Raw genomic sequence first — 20,411 nt, forward strand, 5'->3', positions numbered from 1 at the left:
AATTAATCACATAATTGAAGAAACAACCATATATTGGTGAATTATAATCAAGGTCAAGTCAATATCAAACAACAATATTCATGGCTAAATCACAACCCCAAAACAATGGGTGTTTAGCCACTCATGATGTAATCAAACAATTGCATACGTTTTGAATAATTGAAAATACTAAAAGATGAAGAATTCTGAGAATTCTCCGCTTCCTCACGATCCCGTGTGTGTTTTTACTCCAAAGTGGCATCTCCCCCCAAAAATAGGTTTTGTCTTGCTTTTATACGTGTTGGATAGGTCTAGGGCCGAAATAACCTTATCCCAGGCGAAATTGGAGAAAATTCACGTCACCGGCGCCAGGCGCCCACCAGGGCGCTGCCCAATTTTGCATACTGTTTTTGGCGCCACAGGTGGCGCCCAAATGGCTTCTTTTTCCGGGTTTGTTCATTTTAGCTCAAATCTTGCACGTTTCGCCCCCACTTGCTCCCGAATCATTCCTACATATAAAAACACATCAAATTAACATAAATCAACATATTTCACATCCTAAATCCACGAAACAAAAGTAAAATATGAGACGATATACATAGAAATATATATGCTTTAAGCTAAACATCAACACCCCACACTTAGACTCTTGCTCGTCCTCGAGCAATGGGACAATCTACTACCCTCCAACTACGTACAAGTATCAATTATAGAGGAGCACTTTAACTTTTAACCACACACTATACCCTTGACTATGATCAATACCGGCACAGAAGCATGAACATACGAAGTTTTCACATTCTTCCCGTTTAAGCATGCTCAAGTATAATATTTCAATTCAATAAATTCCAACAACCTATTCGTCACCACCCAACCTCAAAAGCCGACTTGCAACCACTAAGCACCCTCAATTCATGCACTTACCCAACCAGAAAGTTTACAATATTACCAATCATTCATGAGATCATGTGCCCTCACCAACAAACAAAAGAGTGAATATAAATTGGTCCACACATTCAAATATGCTTTTGAATATAGATTAAGGACATCACACAATTGAACAAAATTCGCTCACTCTCACAAAGAATTCATATGCATCATGTGATCGTACCATAAGCTTGCCCGTAGTGTAGATCTCCACTAATTTAAGCTAGCCAAATCTAGAATCAATTAGGACTTTTAAGGTTGTAATGTAGGCTAAGGGACGGGTAGGATATATTTAAAAATAGTGGCTAACCCTCCTAAGCACTTTTAATACACTACATTTACAATTCAAGCTCATATTCTTCTCAACCAAATCACTTGCCATATACAACATAGCACTCTTTTCAATTAAGCACTTCTCTATTTTTCACTAGCACAAATCAATAAGAATTGGAGGTGTTTATTTTTGTACATACTTTCACTATAATTTTTTTTTCTTTTCTTTAAATTTTTCTTTTTCTTTCTCTTTTCTTCACACACTCCATATATTAAAGTTCATTGGCTAGTGACCTTTGATTTCAACTTTAATGCACCAACGGGCCCTTCCATGGTTCCACTCAAAAGCTACTCCCCAATCTCTAACCTTACTTCTTCTAGCGACTAAGTGCCTTAGGAGGTACAGGTTCAATCAATATCAAATTAAGAACAAAATGGGGGTATAGCTTGTAATGTGGGTGCCAAAAGAAAGGTCTATAGGCTCAAAGGGGCTAGCAACGGAAAATTTTATCTTTATGTGACAAGCACATCCATGATCAAGCAAGAAAATGCCTACGTCATCTCCTAGATTAGCACAACTTACAATTTCACTTCAATTAACACACGGGGCAAGTTCTAGACTACACAGGATAGCACAGAAAACCACAAATCCTCACACACACGTTGTACATGACTCAATCAAGACGGTTTTGTTCAACTCTCAAGTCAAGCAAGCACAATTAAATGAGAAATTTAAGCAACATTGCACTATATAGCATACAAGTCAAACAACTGAGAAAAGGCATCACAAAATAGGCTATTTACTTTACTTAGGCTTTACAATTCAAACCAAATACACGGGAAGACAGAATGTATGTCATAGCCTAATGTGCCAGCATCAACCATGTCAATGAGTATCTCAGAACGACTTAGTTTCTTCCTAAACTACTCCTAAAAAGAAATTAAAGTGCCCGGTTCGAGCTACATCCTTGGAAAAGAACCGGTGCCCAAAGAAAAACCAAGGAATACTACCTAGCTATTCTAAAAAACAAAATCTTTTTGGTATTTTTAATCGTACTTTTATCCCTCAAGAAAATTGTCCAAAAGATCCATCGTCGGGAAAAAAATCTGAACTTTTTCTAAATTTTTGTTTTCAATTTTTCGTTTTTTCTTTGTGTATTTTTTTACTACGAGTTCTAACAAAAATCAGTTTTATACAATTATACTTCAGAAAGTAGTTTCCCCACCCCACACTTATATTATGCATAGTCCTCGATGCATGATCACAGAGAAAGATATTAAAACAAGGGTGAGAAATACTCCCTGAGGCCCTTTCGGGCCTAGCTCGGACCTAATCCTCAATATTAAGGGTCGGGATGACCCCACACTTAAGCTCAAACATGCTCCCCAGCTTCAACTTTGGGTACTCAGAGTTCCCCTACTCTGCAAAATAAAAACAACACAAAACTTGACACTAAAAAAAAATAATCAATAACTAAAAGATATACATGTTGGGTTGCCTCCCAACAAGAGCCTTATTTATAGTCGTGGCACGACTCTGCTACTCTGCTCAGGCTGGGCGCTTTCTCTTCTTCTTTCTCCCATGGAGTCTAGCCTTTTTGCACGCTCTCGGAAGGTCTCCTCTTTCATCTCTGGCTCTTTTCTCAATCATCTTTACACACTCAGCTGGAATCACCACCTCTTCGAACTCCGTTGTCCCATCTAGATCACTATAATTTACATACTGCCTCTGCTCTATTCCCTTCAATTCGACCACAGTAATCATGCACAAGTCCTCATAATGCTTAGGAAGCTTAAGTGCCTTGTACACATTAAAAGTGACCTCCTCATTGTCAACTCTCATTTTTAACTTCCCTGCCCTCACATCAATAATTGCTCCACCAGTAGCCAAGAATGGTCTCCCCAAAATAATGGGCACTTCCTCATCTGCCTCGTAATCAAGAACAATAAAATCAGCAGGAAGAATAAACTTTTCCACTCGAACTAACACATCCTCAATAATTCCTTCTGGTATGACTAGTGACCTATCTGCTAACTGTAAAGTGATTGTAGTAGGTCTGAGCACCCCCAATCCAAGTTGCTTGAAGAAAGAGTATGGCATCAAATTTATACTAGCCCCTAAATCACACAGGGCTCTACCAACATCTTGTTTTCCCAGAGACAAAGGAATTGTGAAACTCCCAGGATCCTTCAACTTAGGAGGAAGTTTACTCTGAACTCTGGCACTGCACTCTTCAGTAAGTGCAACTGTTTCGAACTCTGCATGTCTTCGTTTGTTTGCCACAATATCTCTGAGATACCTTGCATACTTAGGTACTTCCTGCAAAATTTCCACCAAAGGCAAATTCACACTCACTTGGCTCAAAATATCTAGGAATTTCTTGTAATTAGCATCATCTTTTTGCTTNNNTTGTAAGCAAGGGTTTCATTTTTGTGCAGTATGTCAGAGGTCTTGACGGCCCATATGTATTCATGTTTTATGAAAGATGATTCATGGATACAGTTTTCCTACTTATAGTTATACATTACGAGTTGTGGCCAGGTTGGTCCAGTTACTGTTGCTCCCAAATGCACACGCAAGTATACGTGGTCGACAAGTAATATAATGATAAGTTGAGTGTCGAACCCACAGAGACTTGTGTAAACCACTCACTAAATCACTAAAATTGTTATTCAATCCAGCTAAAATCAAAGTCCAATAATATGATTATACAATACTACGATTCTGAATAATAACTAAATTATCAAGTAACGAATTGATTGTTGTGTATTCAGTAGAGACAAATATTCCAGGGTTGTGATCAATTCACCATTCGTATTGTGTTTTAATTAACTCTCCCCTTCATATAATTCACTCATGGTTGCTAATTAATCGATAAATGCTCTCATAGCCTTCTCCCGAAGTACTACTCACCTATTCTCAATAGATTAACGCCTATATTCCTATGAAATCAATCTATTAAGAACGCATTAAGGTCACGATATTTAATTAAGCACGGTGACTAGGTATATTCCTATCCTAACCACAAATCCGCTCCCCCTAAGGGTTAAGATGATGCTCTCTTCAATTCTTCTCTAATCTAAACACGGCTTTCCCAAGCATAGCATAGATAGTAAATAGAACCTAACTGCTGGCCAGACAATTAAGCAATTAAACACAGAATTGAAGAAACAACCATATATTGGTGAATTATAATCAAGGTCAAGTTAATATCAAACAACAATATTCATGGCTAAATCACAACCCCAGAACAATTGGTGTTTAGCCACTCATGATGTAATCAAACAATTGCATAAGTGTTGAATAATTGAAAATACTAGAAAAGATGAAGAATTCTGAGATGTTCTTGCTCCTCGATGTTTCTTGTGTGTATTTTTCCTCCAAAGTGCGTCTCTCCCCTCAAAATTAGGCTTAGTCTTCCTTTTATACGTGTTGGATAGGTCTAGGGCCGAATAAACCGTGTCCCGGGTAAAATAGGACGAAATCCGCGTCATTGGCGCCCATCTCGGCGCCAGGCGCCCTCCACAGCGCCCCCATATTTTCAACACTGTTTTCAGCGGCACAGGTGGCGCCAGGCACTGCCTGTGGCGCCCAAATGGCCTCTTTTTCCTGTTTTGTTCGTTTTAGCTCAAATCTTGCACGTTTCGCCTCCACTTGCTTCCGGATCATTCCTACAAGCAAAAACACTTCAAATTAATATAAATCATAGCATTTAACATCCCAAATTCACGAAACAAGAGTAAAATATGAGGCGATATACATAGAAATATATATACTTTAAGCTAAATATCAACACCCCACACTTAGACTCTTGCTCGTCCTCGAGCAATGGGACAATCTAATAAACCCCCAATTACGTACAAAGTTCAATCACAGAGCACCTTAACTTTTAACCATACACTATACCTTTGACTACAATCAATACCGGCACACAAGCATGAACACACAAAAATTCACATGCTTCCTGTTTAAGCTTACCCAAGTATAATATTTCAATTCAATAAATTCCAACAACCTATTCATCACCACCCAACCTCAAAAGTCGACTTGCAACCACTAAGCACCCTCAATTCATGCACTTACCCCACAAGAAAGTTTACAACATTACCAATCATTCATGAGATCATGTGCCCTCACCAACTAACAAAAGAGTGAATATATATTGGTCCACACATTCAAGTATGCATTTGAATATAGATAAGGACATCACACAATTGAACAAAATTCGCTCACTCTCACAATTCATATGCATCTCGTGGTCGTACCATAAGCTTGCCCGTAGTGTATATCTCTACTAATTTAAGCTAGCCAAATCTAGGATCAATTAGGACTTTTAAGGTTGTAATGTAGGCTAAGGGACGGGTAGGATATATTTAGAATTAGTGGCTAACCCTCCTAAGCACTTTTAATACACTACATTTACAATTCAAGCTCATATTCTTCTCAACCAAATCACTTGCCATATACATCATAGCCCTCTTTTCAATTAAGCACTTCTCTATTTTTCACTAGCACAAATCAATAAGAATTGGAGGTGTTTATTTTTCTACATCCTTTCATTATCATTTTTTTTTTCTTTTCTTTCAATTTTCCTTTTTCTTCCTCTTTGTTTTCTTCACACACTCCATACATTAAAGTTCATCGGCTAGTGACCTTTGATATCAACTTTAGTGCACCAACGGGCCCTTCTATGGTTCCACTCAAAAGATACTCCCCAATCTCTAACCTTACTTATTTTAGCGACTAAGTGCATTAGGAGGTAAAAGTTCAATCAATATCAAATTAAGAATAAAATGGGGTATGGCTTGTACTATGGGTGCCAAAAGAAAGGTCTATAGGCTCAAAGGGACTAGCAATGAAAAATTTTATTTTTATGTGACAAGCACATCCATGATCAAGCAAGAAAATGCCTACATCATCTCCTAGATTAGCACAACTCACAATTTCGCTTCAATTAACACACGGGGCAAGTTCTAGACTATACAGGATAGCATAGAAAATCACAAATCCTCACACACACGTTGCACATGACTCAATCAAGACGGTACTGTTCAACTCTCAAGTCAAGCAAGCACACATAATTGAGAAATTTAAGCAATAATGCACTATGTGGCATACGAGTCAAACAACTGAGAGAGAGCGTCACAAAATAGGCTATTTACTTTACTTAGGCTTCACAATTCAAATCAAATATACGGGAAAATAGAATGTATGTCATAGCCTAATGTGCAGCATCAACCATGTCAATGAGTATCTCAGAACGACTCAGTTTCTTCCTAAACTACTCCTAAAAAGAAATTAAAGTGCCCGGTTCGAGCTACATCCTTGGAAAAGAACCGGTGCCCAAAGAAAAACCAAGGAATACTACCTAGCTATTCTAAAAAAAACAAAAAAAAATCTTTTTGGTGTTTTTTTTTAAATCGGACTTTTATCCCTCAAGAAAATTGTCCAAAAGATCCATTGTCGGGAAAAGTACGAGCTTTTTCAATTTTTTTTTTCATTTAAAGCAACTAATACTACACTAGAACTACTGAAAGAAACAAATCAAAACAAGTTGATACAAAATATACAACTACAGCACAGGTAGTATTCCTCCCACCCCACACTTAAACTATGCATAGCCCTCGGTGCAAGTAAAAATGAAAAACAGAGTAGGGTGAAAAGAAAAACTCCCTGTCAATCAGAGTCCACTCCCCCCAGCAGCTCTGGGGTCATCATCATCCGGTCCGAAAGGCACCAAAGTCATGGGCCCTGTAGCACCATTCCCATCCTCATCCTCAGTGTCCGAGCCCTTGACAGTGTTGACGTCCTTCGATGAGTGAACGGGGCTGCCAGGTGTAATCCCCAACATCTCCTTGGACGTGCTAGACAAATCATTGCGTAAATGCATACGCTCCTTGTCTGTAATACCTGCTTTGCTCATGAGTAAGTTCAATGAGTTATAAATTTACCTGTTGAAGTTTTCTTCTCGCTCCATCCGGGCAGTGGGGGTGAGTTTTGACAATGTCTCCACCACAGATGCGATGTCCAAAAGCCCAGACGGAGCCTCCACCACCTCATCATGTCCGGGGTACTCCGGCACTCCTCGAGATAGCATATACTGAGTAAGTAAATTGCCAAAGAAAAACCGCTGAAGCTATCGCCCAAACATCGTGCGGCCATCTCACTGAGCATGATCTCAGCTACATTAATTGGTCGGCCGGTCATCAAGAAGAAGATGAGACACACTCTAGCTCGAGTGCCGTCACTGCTGTGCCCTGCCGGCATTAGTCTCGCCTGCACAAAATTCTGCCACACTTTGGCAGCTTTGTTGAAGTCTGAGCGTACCATAGAAAGGTGATTGTTGCCCTGCTTCCATATCCATTTAGCATTGGAATCCACGCCACAAAGAGTGTGACGTATCAGCTCATACTTTAGGCTTGTGATAAAGCGTTGGAGTCTCCTTGGATCAACATTCTCAACCCCCAAATAGTCACACAAATACTCCCTGCCCATCGGCACATCCTTCCCTCTTACACGTGAAGTGCTCCGTTTGTAATTCCAATTAGCATACAGCTCTCGGACCATGCTCAGGTTTGCAGGCCCTGGACATTCTAAGAACTTGTGCATGTTTAAAGCTTGCAACCTGTCAAGTATCTCCGGGAAGTTTCTTTCTAAGGTCGTGGTGTTAATNGCTGGGCTTGTTGCTTGTTAATGATTATGGTCATCTGATTGACTTGGTTGGTCAGCGTAGAGACCTGTGCTGACAATGCTAAGACAACATGTAATTCGAGAACCCCTGGTGATTTTTGTACCATGTTCCTACCCATCTCTCCTTGCCAATCCGGATTGCTTTTGGAGAATTTGTTCAATAATGCATAAATTTCATCAAAGCTTTTCTCCAATACTTGACCTCCAGCTGCAGCATCTACTACAATTTTTGTTTGGGGATGGAGCCCTTCTATGAAAGTGTGAACTAACACTTCATTCGTCTGATTGTGATGAGGACAGTCTCTGTGTAGCCCCTTGAACCTTTCCCAAGCTGAGTATAAAGATTCTCCTGCTTTCTGTTTGAAGGCAACTATCTCACTTCTGATCTTTGAAGTTTTTCCTGAAGGGAAGAACCTTGCCAGAAATATTCTTGCCAAATCATTCCATGATGTAATGGAATTAGCTGGTTCTGCCTTTAGCCATCGCTTAGCTTCGCCCAACAGAGAGAATGGAAAAAGTGTGAGCCTCACATAATCTGGAGTGACCCCGTTAGTGATATAAGTATCACTGATCTCCAAGAAGTTCAGAATATGCTGCTGTGGATCCTCGTGTGGAAGATCCATAAACTGCCCGTTTGCATGAAGTAGCTGGATCATGATCTGTTTCAGCTCAAAGTGCCCAGTGATCCTGGGCTTCACTATACTGGAGGTGACATTAGCAATGCTGGGCATCGCCACCTCCTGAACAGCCATGTGTTGCTCCTCTGCCATGTTCACAGGAAATTGAGTGAGTGCTTGAATATTGTTTGTATCCCTTGCTTCCCTCAACCTCCTGTGAAATGTTTTCTCAGGTTCGGGGTCAAAGCCATTGAGTCTGTCCTGGCTTCTGACCCTACGCATTCAATCAAAGTTTCTGAGATTAGAGCAACAATCAAGTAACGTTAAACTAGACGAAATAAACAATTAAAGCAAAAAGTAGAAAGTAGTTTATATTCAAGTCCCCGGCAACGGCGCCAAAAAATTGTTGCTCCCAAACGCACACGCAAGTATACGTGGTTGACAAGTAATATAATGATAAGTTGAGTGTCGAACCCACAGAGACTTGTATAAACTACTCAATAAATCACTAAAATTGTTATTCAATCCAGCTAAAATCAAAGACCAATAATATGATTATATTATACTACGATTCTAAATACTAACAAAATTATCAAGTAACGAGTTGTTTGTTGTGTATTCAGTAAAGACAAGTATTCCAGGGTTGTGATCGATTCACCAATCGTGTTGTGTTCTAATTAGCTCTCCCCTTCATATAATTCACTCATGGTTGCTAATTAATCGATAAATGCTCTCATAGCCTTCTCCCGAAGTACTACTCACCTATTCTCAATAGATTAACGCCTATATTCCTATGAAATCAATCTATTAAGAACGCATTAAGATTATGATATATAATTAAGCACGGTGACTAGGTATATTCCTATCCTAACCATAAATCCGCTCCCCCTAAGGGTTAAGATCATACTCTCTTCAATTCTTCTCTAATCTAAACACGGCTTTCTCAAGCATAGCATAGATAGTAAATAGAATATTTAATTAAGCACGGTGACTAGGTATATTCCTATCCTAACCATAAATCCGCTCCCCCTAAGGGTTAAGATCATACTCTCTTCAATTCTTCTCTAATCTAAACACGGCTTTCCGAAGCATAGCATAGATAGTAAATAGAACCTAACTGCTGGCCAGACAATTAAGCAATTAATCACAGAATTGAAGAAACAACCATATATTGATGAATTATAATCAAGGTCAAGTCAATATCAAACAACAATATTCATGGCTAAATCACAACCCCAGAACAATGGGTGTTTAGCCACTCATGATGTAATCAAACAATTGCATAAGTTTTGAATAATTGAAAATACTAGAAAAGATGAAGAATTCTGAGAATTCTCCACTTCCTCACGACCCCGTGTGTGTTTTTACTCCAAAGTGGCATCTCCCCCCCCCCCCCCCCAAAAAAATAGGTTTTGTCTTGCTTTTATACGTGTTGGATAGGTCTAGGGCCGAAATAACCTTGTACCGGGAGAAATTGGAGAAAATTCACCTCATTGGCACACAGCCCGGCGCCAGGCGCCCACCAGGGCGCTGCCCAATTTTGCATAATGTTTTTGGCGCCACAGGTGGCGCCAGGCACCCACCAGCGCGCTGCCCAATTTTGCATAATGTTTTTGGCGCCACAGGTGGCGCCAGGCGCTGCCTGTGGCGCCCAAATGGCTTCTTTTTCTGGGTTTGTTCGTTTTAGCTCAAATCTTGCACGTTTCGCCCCCACTTGCTCCCGAATCATTCCTACACATCAAATTAACATAAATCAACATATTTCACATCCTAAATCCACGAAACAAGTAAAATATGAGGCGATATACATAGAAATATATATGCTTTAAGCTAAACATCAATTTTCTTTTTTTAATTAACTTTGATACGTGTGAAGCTACTTGATTTTGGTTTCCACATTTCTAGAGAACCTCCAAAATACAATTTTGGTTGAAATTAAGCTACTTCCTTTCACATATGACATGTCACCCGATGTTAATATTAAATTAATGAAGTACATAATATGTGCTATGTTGTTACTTAAGATTTATTACTTAACTATAGTCAATTATGAAATACTTTGACATAATATTAAACAAAATCTTTTCACACTCACTTACTTATTTCTTGCTCAACATAAATATAGTAGCATCACATACCCACTTGTAAAAGTATGAAAAATAAATAAAACTTAGCTATTAAAATAAAACACCTCAAAATTCATTACACGAATTCAAAATTGAGAATTGAAAAATAAAAGAAAAAACAAATCAAACTCGTTCCAGTTTTTAAGAATTCAAGTGAAGAACTCATTGCCCACAAATTTTTAGGCTTTGAAAGTAGGTTTGTACTTAATCATACTATGAAGTTTGAAGCCGCATATTCATTATAGTGACGTGAGCTTCGGGTTGGGAGACTACTATTTTGGGGTTAAATTCTTTTTCGTGTTTGGTTCAATTCTGGTTCTCTTGATTAAATAGTTTGAGATTTTTTTTCTTCATTATTTTATCCCCAGGGCAAAACGAAAAAAGCTTCCGTTTAGTTTATTTCTTAATACAATTTTTTTTAATTTATTTGAAGGTCCTAACTAATAGAAAACTAATGTGGAAGGAATTATAATAGTTATGAATGTTAGGACCGAAAAAGCCACATGTCATGCGGAAGCTAGCAAGCAAACCTTGAGCGATGATAAATCATACAACGAAGAGAAATATACCAAAAAGAGACACAAACATTTAATGTTGTTCGGTCAACTGACCTACGTCCACGGCGGAGATGAACAATCCACTATAATAAAAAGAGAGTACAAAAATCGAGAGAACAACCTCACGAAGAGGCAAACACAAGTGATACACTAACACTTGTCCCGTAAAGTTCTCCCCTAAACACGACTCTCAAACTGTCACGACCCGGATTTTCCACCCTCGGGAGTCGTGATGGCGCCTACTCGTAGAAGCTAGGCAAGCCACGATCTTAGAAATCATTAACTCTTTTTGTTTTTAATTCCTTTTCAACCATTTAAATTAATCGAGAATAAACAATTAAATAACAGCGAAATAAGAAATTTAGCGGAAGTCCTAAATAAAATATAAAACCGAAATATCCTGAAGACCAACACATGCCTCTAACCAGAACCTGGTGTCACATCATCCACGGACTGTCTAGGATTACTACAAATGAGTGTTTGAAAGAAAAGAACATAGTCTGTCTCGAGTACAAATGACAACAGAACATAAAAACTGATAGAAGAGACGCCGGGCCTGCGGACGCCAGCAGGACTACCTCGGAGTCTCGAACTGAAGGATAGCTCCCAATCTACTGCTGATGACCAAATGCTACTCCGGGATCTGCACACAGTGCAGAGTGTAGTATCAGCACAACTGACCCCATGTGTTGGTAAGTGCCTAGCCTAACCTCGGCGAAGTAGTGACGAGGCTAGACCAGACTACCACATAAACCTGTGTAGTTATATATATACAGCGGAATAGAGATACAGAGATAACCAACCAATATGGGAGGGGGAGCATGTTGGGGGGAAAGATAACAACTCCGAATAGTCATCGAGTAACGAAAGAAGCAACATAACTCAGAAATCAATAAAGAATCAGAAATCAATAAATGCACGTCATCACCCTTCGTGCTTTTACTCTCGTCCTCACCAAGCAATGATATAATAAAAACGTGCACGGCATCACCCTTCGTGCTTTTACTCTCTTTCCTCACCAAAGCAATTATATGATAACATGTGCACGGCATCACCCTTCGTGCTTTTACTCTCTTTCCTCACATATAATCAATAGAATCGGCACGGAATGGTACATCGTGTGGCACGGCATCACCCTTCGTACTTTACACTCTTTCCTCACAATAACAAACAATGCACGGCATCACCCTTCGTGCTTTAACACTCTTCCTCATCCAAACAACAATCACAAACAAGGGGCAAGGAAATAAACAAAATAATAATAGAAATCCCGACAAGGGAACACAATTAACCAATTAAATCCCGGCAAGGGTACAACATTAACAATCTCAACATCCCGGCAAGGGAGATAATCCACAAAGCAACAATATCCCGGCAAGGGAACAATTTAATAACTCTCTCTCTTTTGCTTTCACTTTTATTTCATAACTCACTTTACCACTTGAGCTAATGCTCCAAAGGGTTCAATCATCTCATATACTTTCACAATTCATAATATAACTCGAGCCAATGATCCATGATGTTCAAAGGTCTCAATTCCTTCCACAAATTTTTTACAAAAACTAGAAATCATCACCAAAGCATGAAGAATACAATGAAATCAAGATATTCACAATATAAGGACTCACGGTCATGCTAGACACCAACGTATAGATACTCGTCACCATGCCTATACGTCGTACACGACTAATACCACATAGCAAATAGGACTCAACTCCTAGTCCCTCAAGCTAAGGTTAGACCAAACACTTACCTCGATGCCTTGAACACAACTCAAGTCTCAATTATAGCTTTACCCCTTGATTCCACCCCCAATTAGCTCGTATCTAATCACAAATTACCTAATTACATCAACAAACGCTAAATAAATCAACCCCAATGCATGAAAATGAGTTTTCCAAAGTTTTACCCAAAAAGTCAAAAATCGCCCCGGGCCCACGTGGTCAAAACCCAAGGTTCGAACCAAAACCCGATTACCCATTCCCCCACGAACTCAAATATGTAATTTGTTTTGAAATAGGACCTCAAATTGAGGTCCAAATCCCCAATTTTTTAAAAAACCTAGGTTCTACCCAAAACACCCAATTTCCCCCATGAAAGTCTTTGATTTTATGTTGAAATCATATTAAAAGATGTTAATGAATGAAAGAAATGAGTAAAAACTAACTCACAATTGATTTGGAAGAAGACTTGTGCTTGAAAAATCGCCTAAGTGTGTTTGGGTTTGAGAAAATATGAAAAATGGGGTTCAAAATCGTTTAAGTGTAAAATTGCAGGTCTCTGATATGAGAAATGCGAACAGGGGTTCGCAATTGCGAACCTCGACCTCTGCAGATATGGGAATTGCGAAGCATTGTTCGCATTTGCGAACGCTTCAAAAATTCCGGACCATCGCATTTGCGAGACCTTGGTCGCATTTGACCTACTGATCGCATTTGCGATCCCTTGCCATCATGGGCACCTTCGCATTTGCGAAGTAAATTATCACATTTGCGATGAGGGATCAGGTCTGGGCTATCTCGCATTTGCGAGGCATCCTTCGCATTTGCGAGCTCGCATTTGCGAGCCTGCAGGTCAGATCATACCAGCTAACTTTTAAGTTCAAAAATGCAACCCGTGGCCTATCCAAAACTCACCCGAGCCCTCGGGGCTCCAAACCAAATATACACACAACCTCAAAAACATCCTACGAAATTATTCGCGCGATCAAATCGCCAAAATAACATCATAAACATCGAATTAAACCTCAATGTCCAAGAATTCTTTCAAACTTCATAAAACATCAAATTTTCCAATTTAGGTCCGAATCTCGTCAAACGACGTCCGTTTTCAACCAAATTTCACAGGAATGACCTAAACCATTTATAAGATCTGTACCGGGCATCGGAACAAAAATACGGGCCCGATATCAACACGTTCTAATCAATTTTCACTTCAAATTTCCTTAAACAATTTCAGAAAATAATTTTACTAAAAAAATTTATTTCTCGGGCTTGGGACCTCGGAATTCGATTCCGGGCATACGCCCAAGTCCCATATTTTCCTACGCACCCTCCGGGATCGTCAAATCACGGGTCCGGGTCTGTTTACCCAAAACATGGACCAAGGTCAAATTTATTCATTTTAACATCAAAACTTAGCATTTTTCACAGAATTTCTCATTTAAGCTTTCCGGCTACGCGCCCGGACTGCACACGCAAATCGAGGTGACTCTAAATAAGGTTTTCAAGGCCTCGGAGCCATAGAATTCAATTAAAAATAGGTGATGACCCTTTGGGTCGTCACATTCTCCACCTCTAAAACAACCGTTCGTCCTCGAACGGACAGAAGAAGGAAGTACCTGAGTCGGGGAAAAGATTAGGATAACGGCTCCGCATATCGGACTCGGACTCCCAGGTCGATGCCTCAAGAGGCTGACCTCTCTACTGAACACGAACAGAAGGGAAACTCTTCAACCTCAACTGACGAACCTGCCGGTCTAGAATGGCCACCGGCTCCTCCTCATAAGACAATTCCTTGTCCAACTGGACAGTGCTGAAATCTAACACGTGGGCTGGATCGCCGTGATACCTCCGAAGCATGGACACATGAAACACTGGATGCACAGCTGATAAGCTCGGTGGCAATGCAAGTCTATAAGTCACCTCTCCCACTCGATCAAGAATCTCAAATGGACCAATGAACCTAGGGCTAAGCTTGCCCTTCTTCCCAAATCTCATCACGCCCTTCATAGGCGACACTCGAAGCAATACCCGCTCACCGACCATGAAAGCCACATCTCGAACCTTGCGGTCTGCGTAACTCTTTTGCCTGGAGTGAGCTGAACGAAGCCTATCNTTTGAATGAATATACCTTATCTCTTTTTAAGTTCAGAGGCTACTAGGACCTGGGCCGTCTATTTTAAATTGGGATATGTCAATGGGTCAAGGCTCAACAGCTTATTCTGACCCGATTGGGCCTCAACTCTGCCTAGGCACATCACAGCCAGTTCAAATTCGTTTCCCATTTGGGCCTGTGCAGAAGCCCACAACTGGTTTACACCCTTAAAAACTGGATCGAAATTTTGCTTTCCCCCCTTGGACTAATATTGAGGCCCAATGATCTGAGTTTTCGAACATGTTCATAATGATTCATTTAAGGCCGTTTTAAAGACAACACACGATAGATAATTGTAGTTTATTTTGGGTTACTTTTACTAAAATATTAGATTTCGGAGTGAGCCGTCTAGCAAAATTTCACGGCCTTCCTTAAAGATAATAACGCGTTAGTCTTTTAGGCGCATATTTTGATAACTCACCTCCCTAAACTCGGGTGCACATTTATGTGACCCAAATCTAATTCTCAACGGAGTTGAAATGTATCGAAAATCACGGGTGCACTGGTGCGACGTGGTTCAAGACGCATTTTCACGACGTTGCAATTCTCTCGAAAAACAATAATAATAATAGCGAACCAAAGTTACAAAAGAACACATAAATCGAAACATGTACTAAAATCAGATATTTAGCCAAATCCGACAGTTGAGAGACCGTGCTAGAACCACGGAACTCGGGAATGCCTCACACCTTCTCCCGGGTTAACAGAATTCCTTACTCGGATTTCTGGTTCGCTGACTATGAACAGAGTCATAATTTCCTCGATTCGGGATGCAACCGGTGACTTGGGACACCATAAAATTCCCAAGTGGCGACTCTGAATGCTCTAAAAAATAATCCCGTTTCGATTGTCACTTCAAGTTGGAAATAACTCCCTTTACTACGCCTTTGCGGGTGTAGTGAATTTAAAAGGAGGTGTGACACCGTAAAGTTCTCCCCCTAAACACGACTCTCAACCCCATATGGCTACATTGTGGATGCTACTGAATGAGAAGGAAGGATCCAATTTATAGAAGTTCAAATCTATTCATAAAAGAAAAAGGACTAGCCAAATATAGGAGATTTGTAATTTTCTTCTACAAGAAGGAAAACCCAATTAAGGTAAACATGTTGCCCTTTCCTTCAACAAATAGCACTACTAGAAAATAGCTGTTTTGCGACTGCCAAACCGGTCGCAATGCGGTCAGAAAATGCTAATTTCCGACTACATTCCGACCGAAATAGCGTAGTCACAAAATAGCTGGTCTGAAAAGTTTAGCGACCGAATCGGTCGGTAATTTGCGACTACAGCGGTCGTAAAATCAAAAAATAAAACGACTAGTAAATGACGCCAATTGTCCGACTGTCGCAGTCGCAACTTTCCGACTGACGCTGTCGCAACACATTTAATTTAAAGTTTAATTTTAAATTAACTTTCCCACTACTTCGGTCGCAAATGGTATATATAATTATAATAATATTTAATTTTATTTGATTTTTCCCACCACTGTGGTCGCAAATCTGGGAATTTTTGACCAAATTCCAGCTCTTTTAAAGCAATACCACCTACCAATTCAAATATACAATAACCAATTAATCTACCATGCTAACTAATCAATCCACCATTGCAACTAATCAAATCCATAAAATGCAAAACATAAATATTTGTAACTAAAACATCCAAAAAGAGTTAAACATTCTGGCACCATTCAATCTAGTCTAAAATATTACAATCATAGTCAAGTGTAAATATTACCAAGTCTAAACATCCAACTACAACAAATAATAATGTCTCAAACATCAATAACCATAACAAACTAAAACTCATTATCCCCGCCATCGTTGCCATTCGAAGGAGAAAATGGACGTCCGCTCATAAATTTCTCCACTAGACTCTGCAATTTGTTAAAATTTGCGCGATCTTCTTTTCGTTCTTCCTTCAATTCTTCAACTTCTTTTCGTAATGCTTCCACCTCTTCGTGATCTTGCGAATAACTCGCATCACCAGACAACAATGTCGTAGAACGACCTACAGAATATTGTGATCCAAGACCATAGGTTCTACCTTTCTTTGCGCCACCAACCACCTGCGTCCATGTTGAAGCTACATCATTGAGTGACACTTGGGTTGAGCTACCATCCTCGGAATCGGGTTGACTTTGACGCCATTCCTCAAAACGCTGCTGATAGGCTTCCTGAAATTAAAATGGAGTCAAAGCGATACTNTCCCGCTTGTCCATGATAGCCACCAATTTGCGCTACCCCGAGGTCGAGCATAGGGGACCCTCGAGGTCGAACCTCGAACTGTGCCTCGAGGTTTCTGGAGGCAGGCTGTGGAATGTCCTAACGATCATAAAAGTAGGCTCTCCGATTTTAGCCGTATACAGATAGTCCCCAGCGTTTCTTAGAGTGAAAAGATAAGAAACGATCCTGTCACACCCTTTTTCCACCCCAAAAGATATGTGTATGGGTTTGTTGTGGGTTAAAGATTTTTTTCCACTTAAAGTGACAATTTTGAAATAGAGATTATTTTATTGTTCAGCGTCGCCACTTGGAATTGTTGGGTGTTCCAAGTCACCTTTTATTTGAATCCCTTATTCGAAGGAAAATCTGGCTCTTTTGTTATTGGTCTGCGAAAACAAATCAAGGTAAGGTATTCTGTTGACCGCGGAGAAGGTGCAAGGCATTCCCCGAGTCCCGTGGTTCTAGCACGGTCGCTTTATTGACTTAAAAGTTCGCTTATAGATCTAATTGTTTATTATTTGCCCACTGGCTAGCTGACGAATTGCCAAAATGTTCACAAAAGAATTATCCTCATATCGTTTATTGTTTTTTACGTGACAATCCGTCATTTCCACATGTTCATATTAAGGGACATAATATAATTCTTATCTACTAACTATCTAGTATTTATCACATCTTAACTACTTTCTTGTACCTATCTCGAGTAATTGACACACTTAACTATCTCATGAAAATGATGTAAATATCTTTTGTTGTATTTCATATTATGTACAATAAAAATGAAACACCTGTCTCTGGAATTCATTGACCTTCACAAGCTTCTTCAATTAAAATCTTATTCCATATATAAGGGTACAATCAGATTTGCAGCGTAGTTGGAACTCTAATTATCGAGAAGAAAACTTAAACATTATTTTCTTTTAACCAAGAGAAAAGTTAAACAAGTAGAACAATAGAGAACAGAGCAGATCATGATTCATTATAATCTTTGCTGTATTACATGTGTAAACTTTGTTTCTAAAGAATTTGGGCCAATATGCTGTCAGTATAGTTCAATTTCCAGCTTTTATAAAACTTCAAAGACAGTTAGTGATCAATTTTGTGCCACTTTGTTAAACGAGAGTTTTTGGCCAATATTGTCCCTTATCTTTGAGGGTACGTCTATTTTGGTCCCTCAAATATAACCCTGAGCATATTTAGTCCCTTAAGTATGCTAAAGTGGAGCACTTTTAGTCTCACTAACACAATATGTTCAAAAACTAATAGCACTATCTCGTGTTACTCATGTGACACTGTAAGAAGAAGATCAACAGTAAAAGAAAAAAGTTGTTCCCATTCCGGGATCGGTTTCAGCACTCACCGTCTTTTTAATTTACTTATCAAAAATACTATATAAACCAACACCCACTACTAGTACAGAGCTAATAAATTTAAGATTTTAACGTTGAAACTTTTACTTTTAAAAATTTCGGTTGATTTTTCCAAAAAGAAAAGTTAAAATTTGAAAAATAATAGAGCTGCCAGGATCACTTCTATGCATATTATTGAAGCAAACGAATAACCATGTTGTATTATCACTCTTAGCCCGCACTAGAAACTATTTACATCTGGTAGCAGAAAAAGTATATAAAATTTGTATAATTTTTGTATATATACAAATTTTATCATTTTTTTCGGCTATTATTTTTACAGCGGTTATAAAATATCATTTTCTCATTGAAAATTAGCACAGAAGGGTATATTTCCAATGTCAAAATTTAGAAGACATTATCTAAAAATGAGGAATTAAAGTAATAATTTGCGTTATCCAATAAAAGGAGAGGAAACCTTTTGCTTTAGAGCAGAAAATTTGTTTCATGAATTAGAATTGGGTAACACCATTAGTTTTTGAACACATCATGTTAGTGAGACTAAAGGTGCTCCACTTTAGAATACTTAAGGGTCTAAATATACTCAGGGTTATATTTGAGGGACCAAAATAGACCTACCCTCAAAGATAAGGGACAATATTGGTCAAAAACTCTCCATCTGCATAGCCTGGCTATTTAAATATTTGGTGTGGCTTATTTACTCTTAAGTGAGGCATCCTTTTACAAATGTTCTTTGTTATTTATATAGATCGTAGACTCTGCTATCAGAATCTCTTAAAATTTTGTCAGAAATAAAAAACCTTCACACTGTCAATAGGAAAATTTCTGTAATACAGAAAAGAGAAGATGGTTGACCAAGGGCATATATATCATTTCATAAATGTTTTATGTTTGTATTTTTTAAATACAAAATACACATGGATCCCACATTCCTCTAGCCACAACTCTCCTTAAATGCACTTTGCATGTGTTGATTAGACTATTTGTGTAGTGCAAATGCTCATTTCCAATCTTTTTCTCATTTTGAAAAATTGTTAATTTTGTTTTATTTAAATAGAAGTTTCCATAGAGAAAATAAAATTAATTTTAAATAATACAACAACAAAAAGAAGTATCGATATTTACAAGATTTTCATATTTACCCAGTTACCCTACTATCTTAAAGCAATTTGAAAATAAAAATTAAATAATTTTCATCTTCCATATTATTTGAAGACGATTTCAAACTAAATATTTTTATATTCAAAAGTAATTTTAAAATATATAACTTGTTAAACCTCAAAAGTTAATTAACTAAACACCAATAAAATAATAGTTTTAATAAAATTGCAATATTGAACCGTATACGGGCCTTTCCTCATCTAGTTTTAAAAGAAACAAGGAACCCGCTACAACGTTTTCTCAATAGCTGGGCCTGAATATGTATAAGAGGTCTCTTCTATAGTGTGCCTGATTAGTGGAGAATCCAAAAAAACATAAATTGACTCCATGGGTCCACTGTTAAATTTTTGGCCCCATTAAAAAAAGGGATTTTCACATACTTATACACTATTGGAAACTTTATTACCCTCCTTACTCAAGTTTTTATTTAATTACCTCCTATATACAAATTTACCAATCATATACACTTTAGGAATTAAATGAGTATCCTTTATATTAGGAATCAATTATTTCTCATCCTTATTCTCTCTCCCTCCTGCGCTCTCTCTCGCTCTCTCTCCTGCATTCTCTCTCTCTCTCTCTCTCTCTCTCTCTCTCTCTCTCTCTCTCTCC

The sequence above is a fragment of the Nicotiana attenuata genome, unplaced genomic scaffold (assembly GCF_001879085.1).
Source record: "Nicotiana attenuata strain UT unplaced genomic scaffold, NIATTr2, whole genome shotgun sequence".
NCBI lineage: Eukaryota > Viridiplantae > Streptophyta > Magnoliopsida > Solanales > Solanaceae > Nicotiana > Nicotiana attenuata.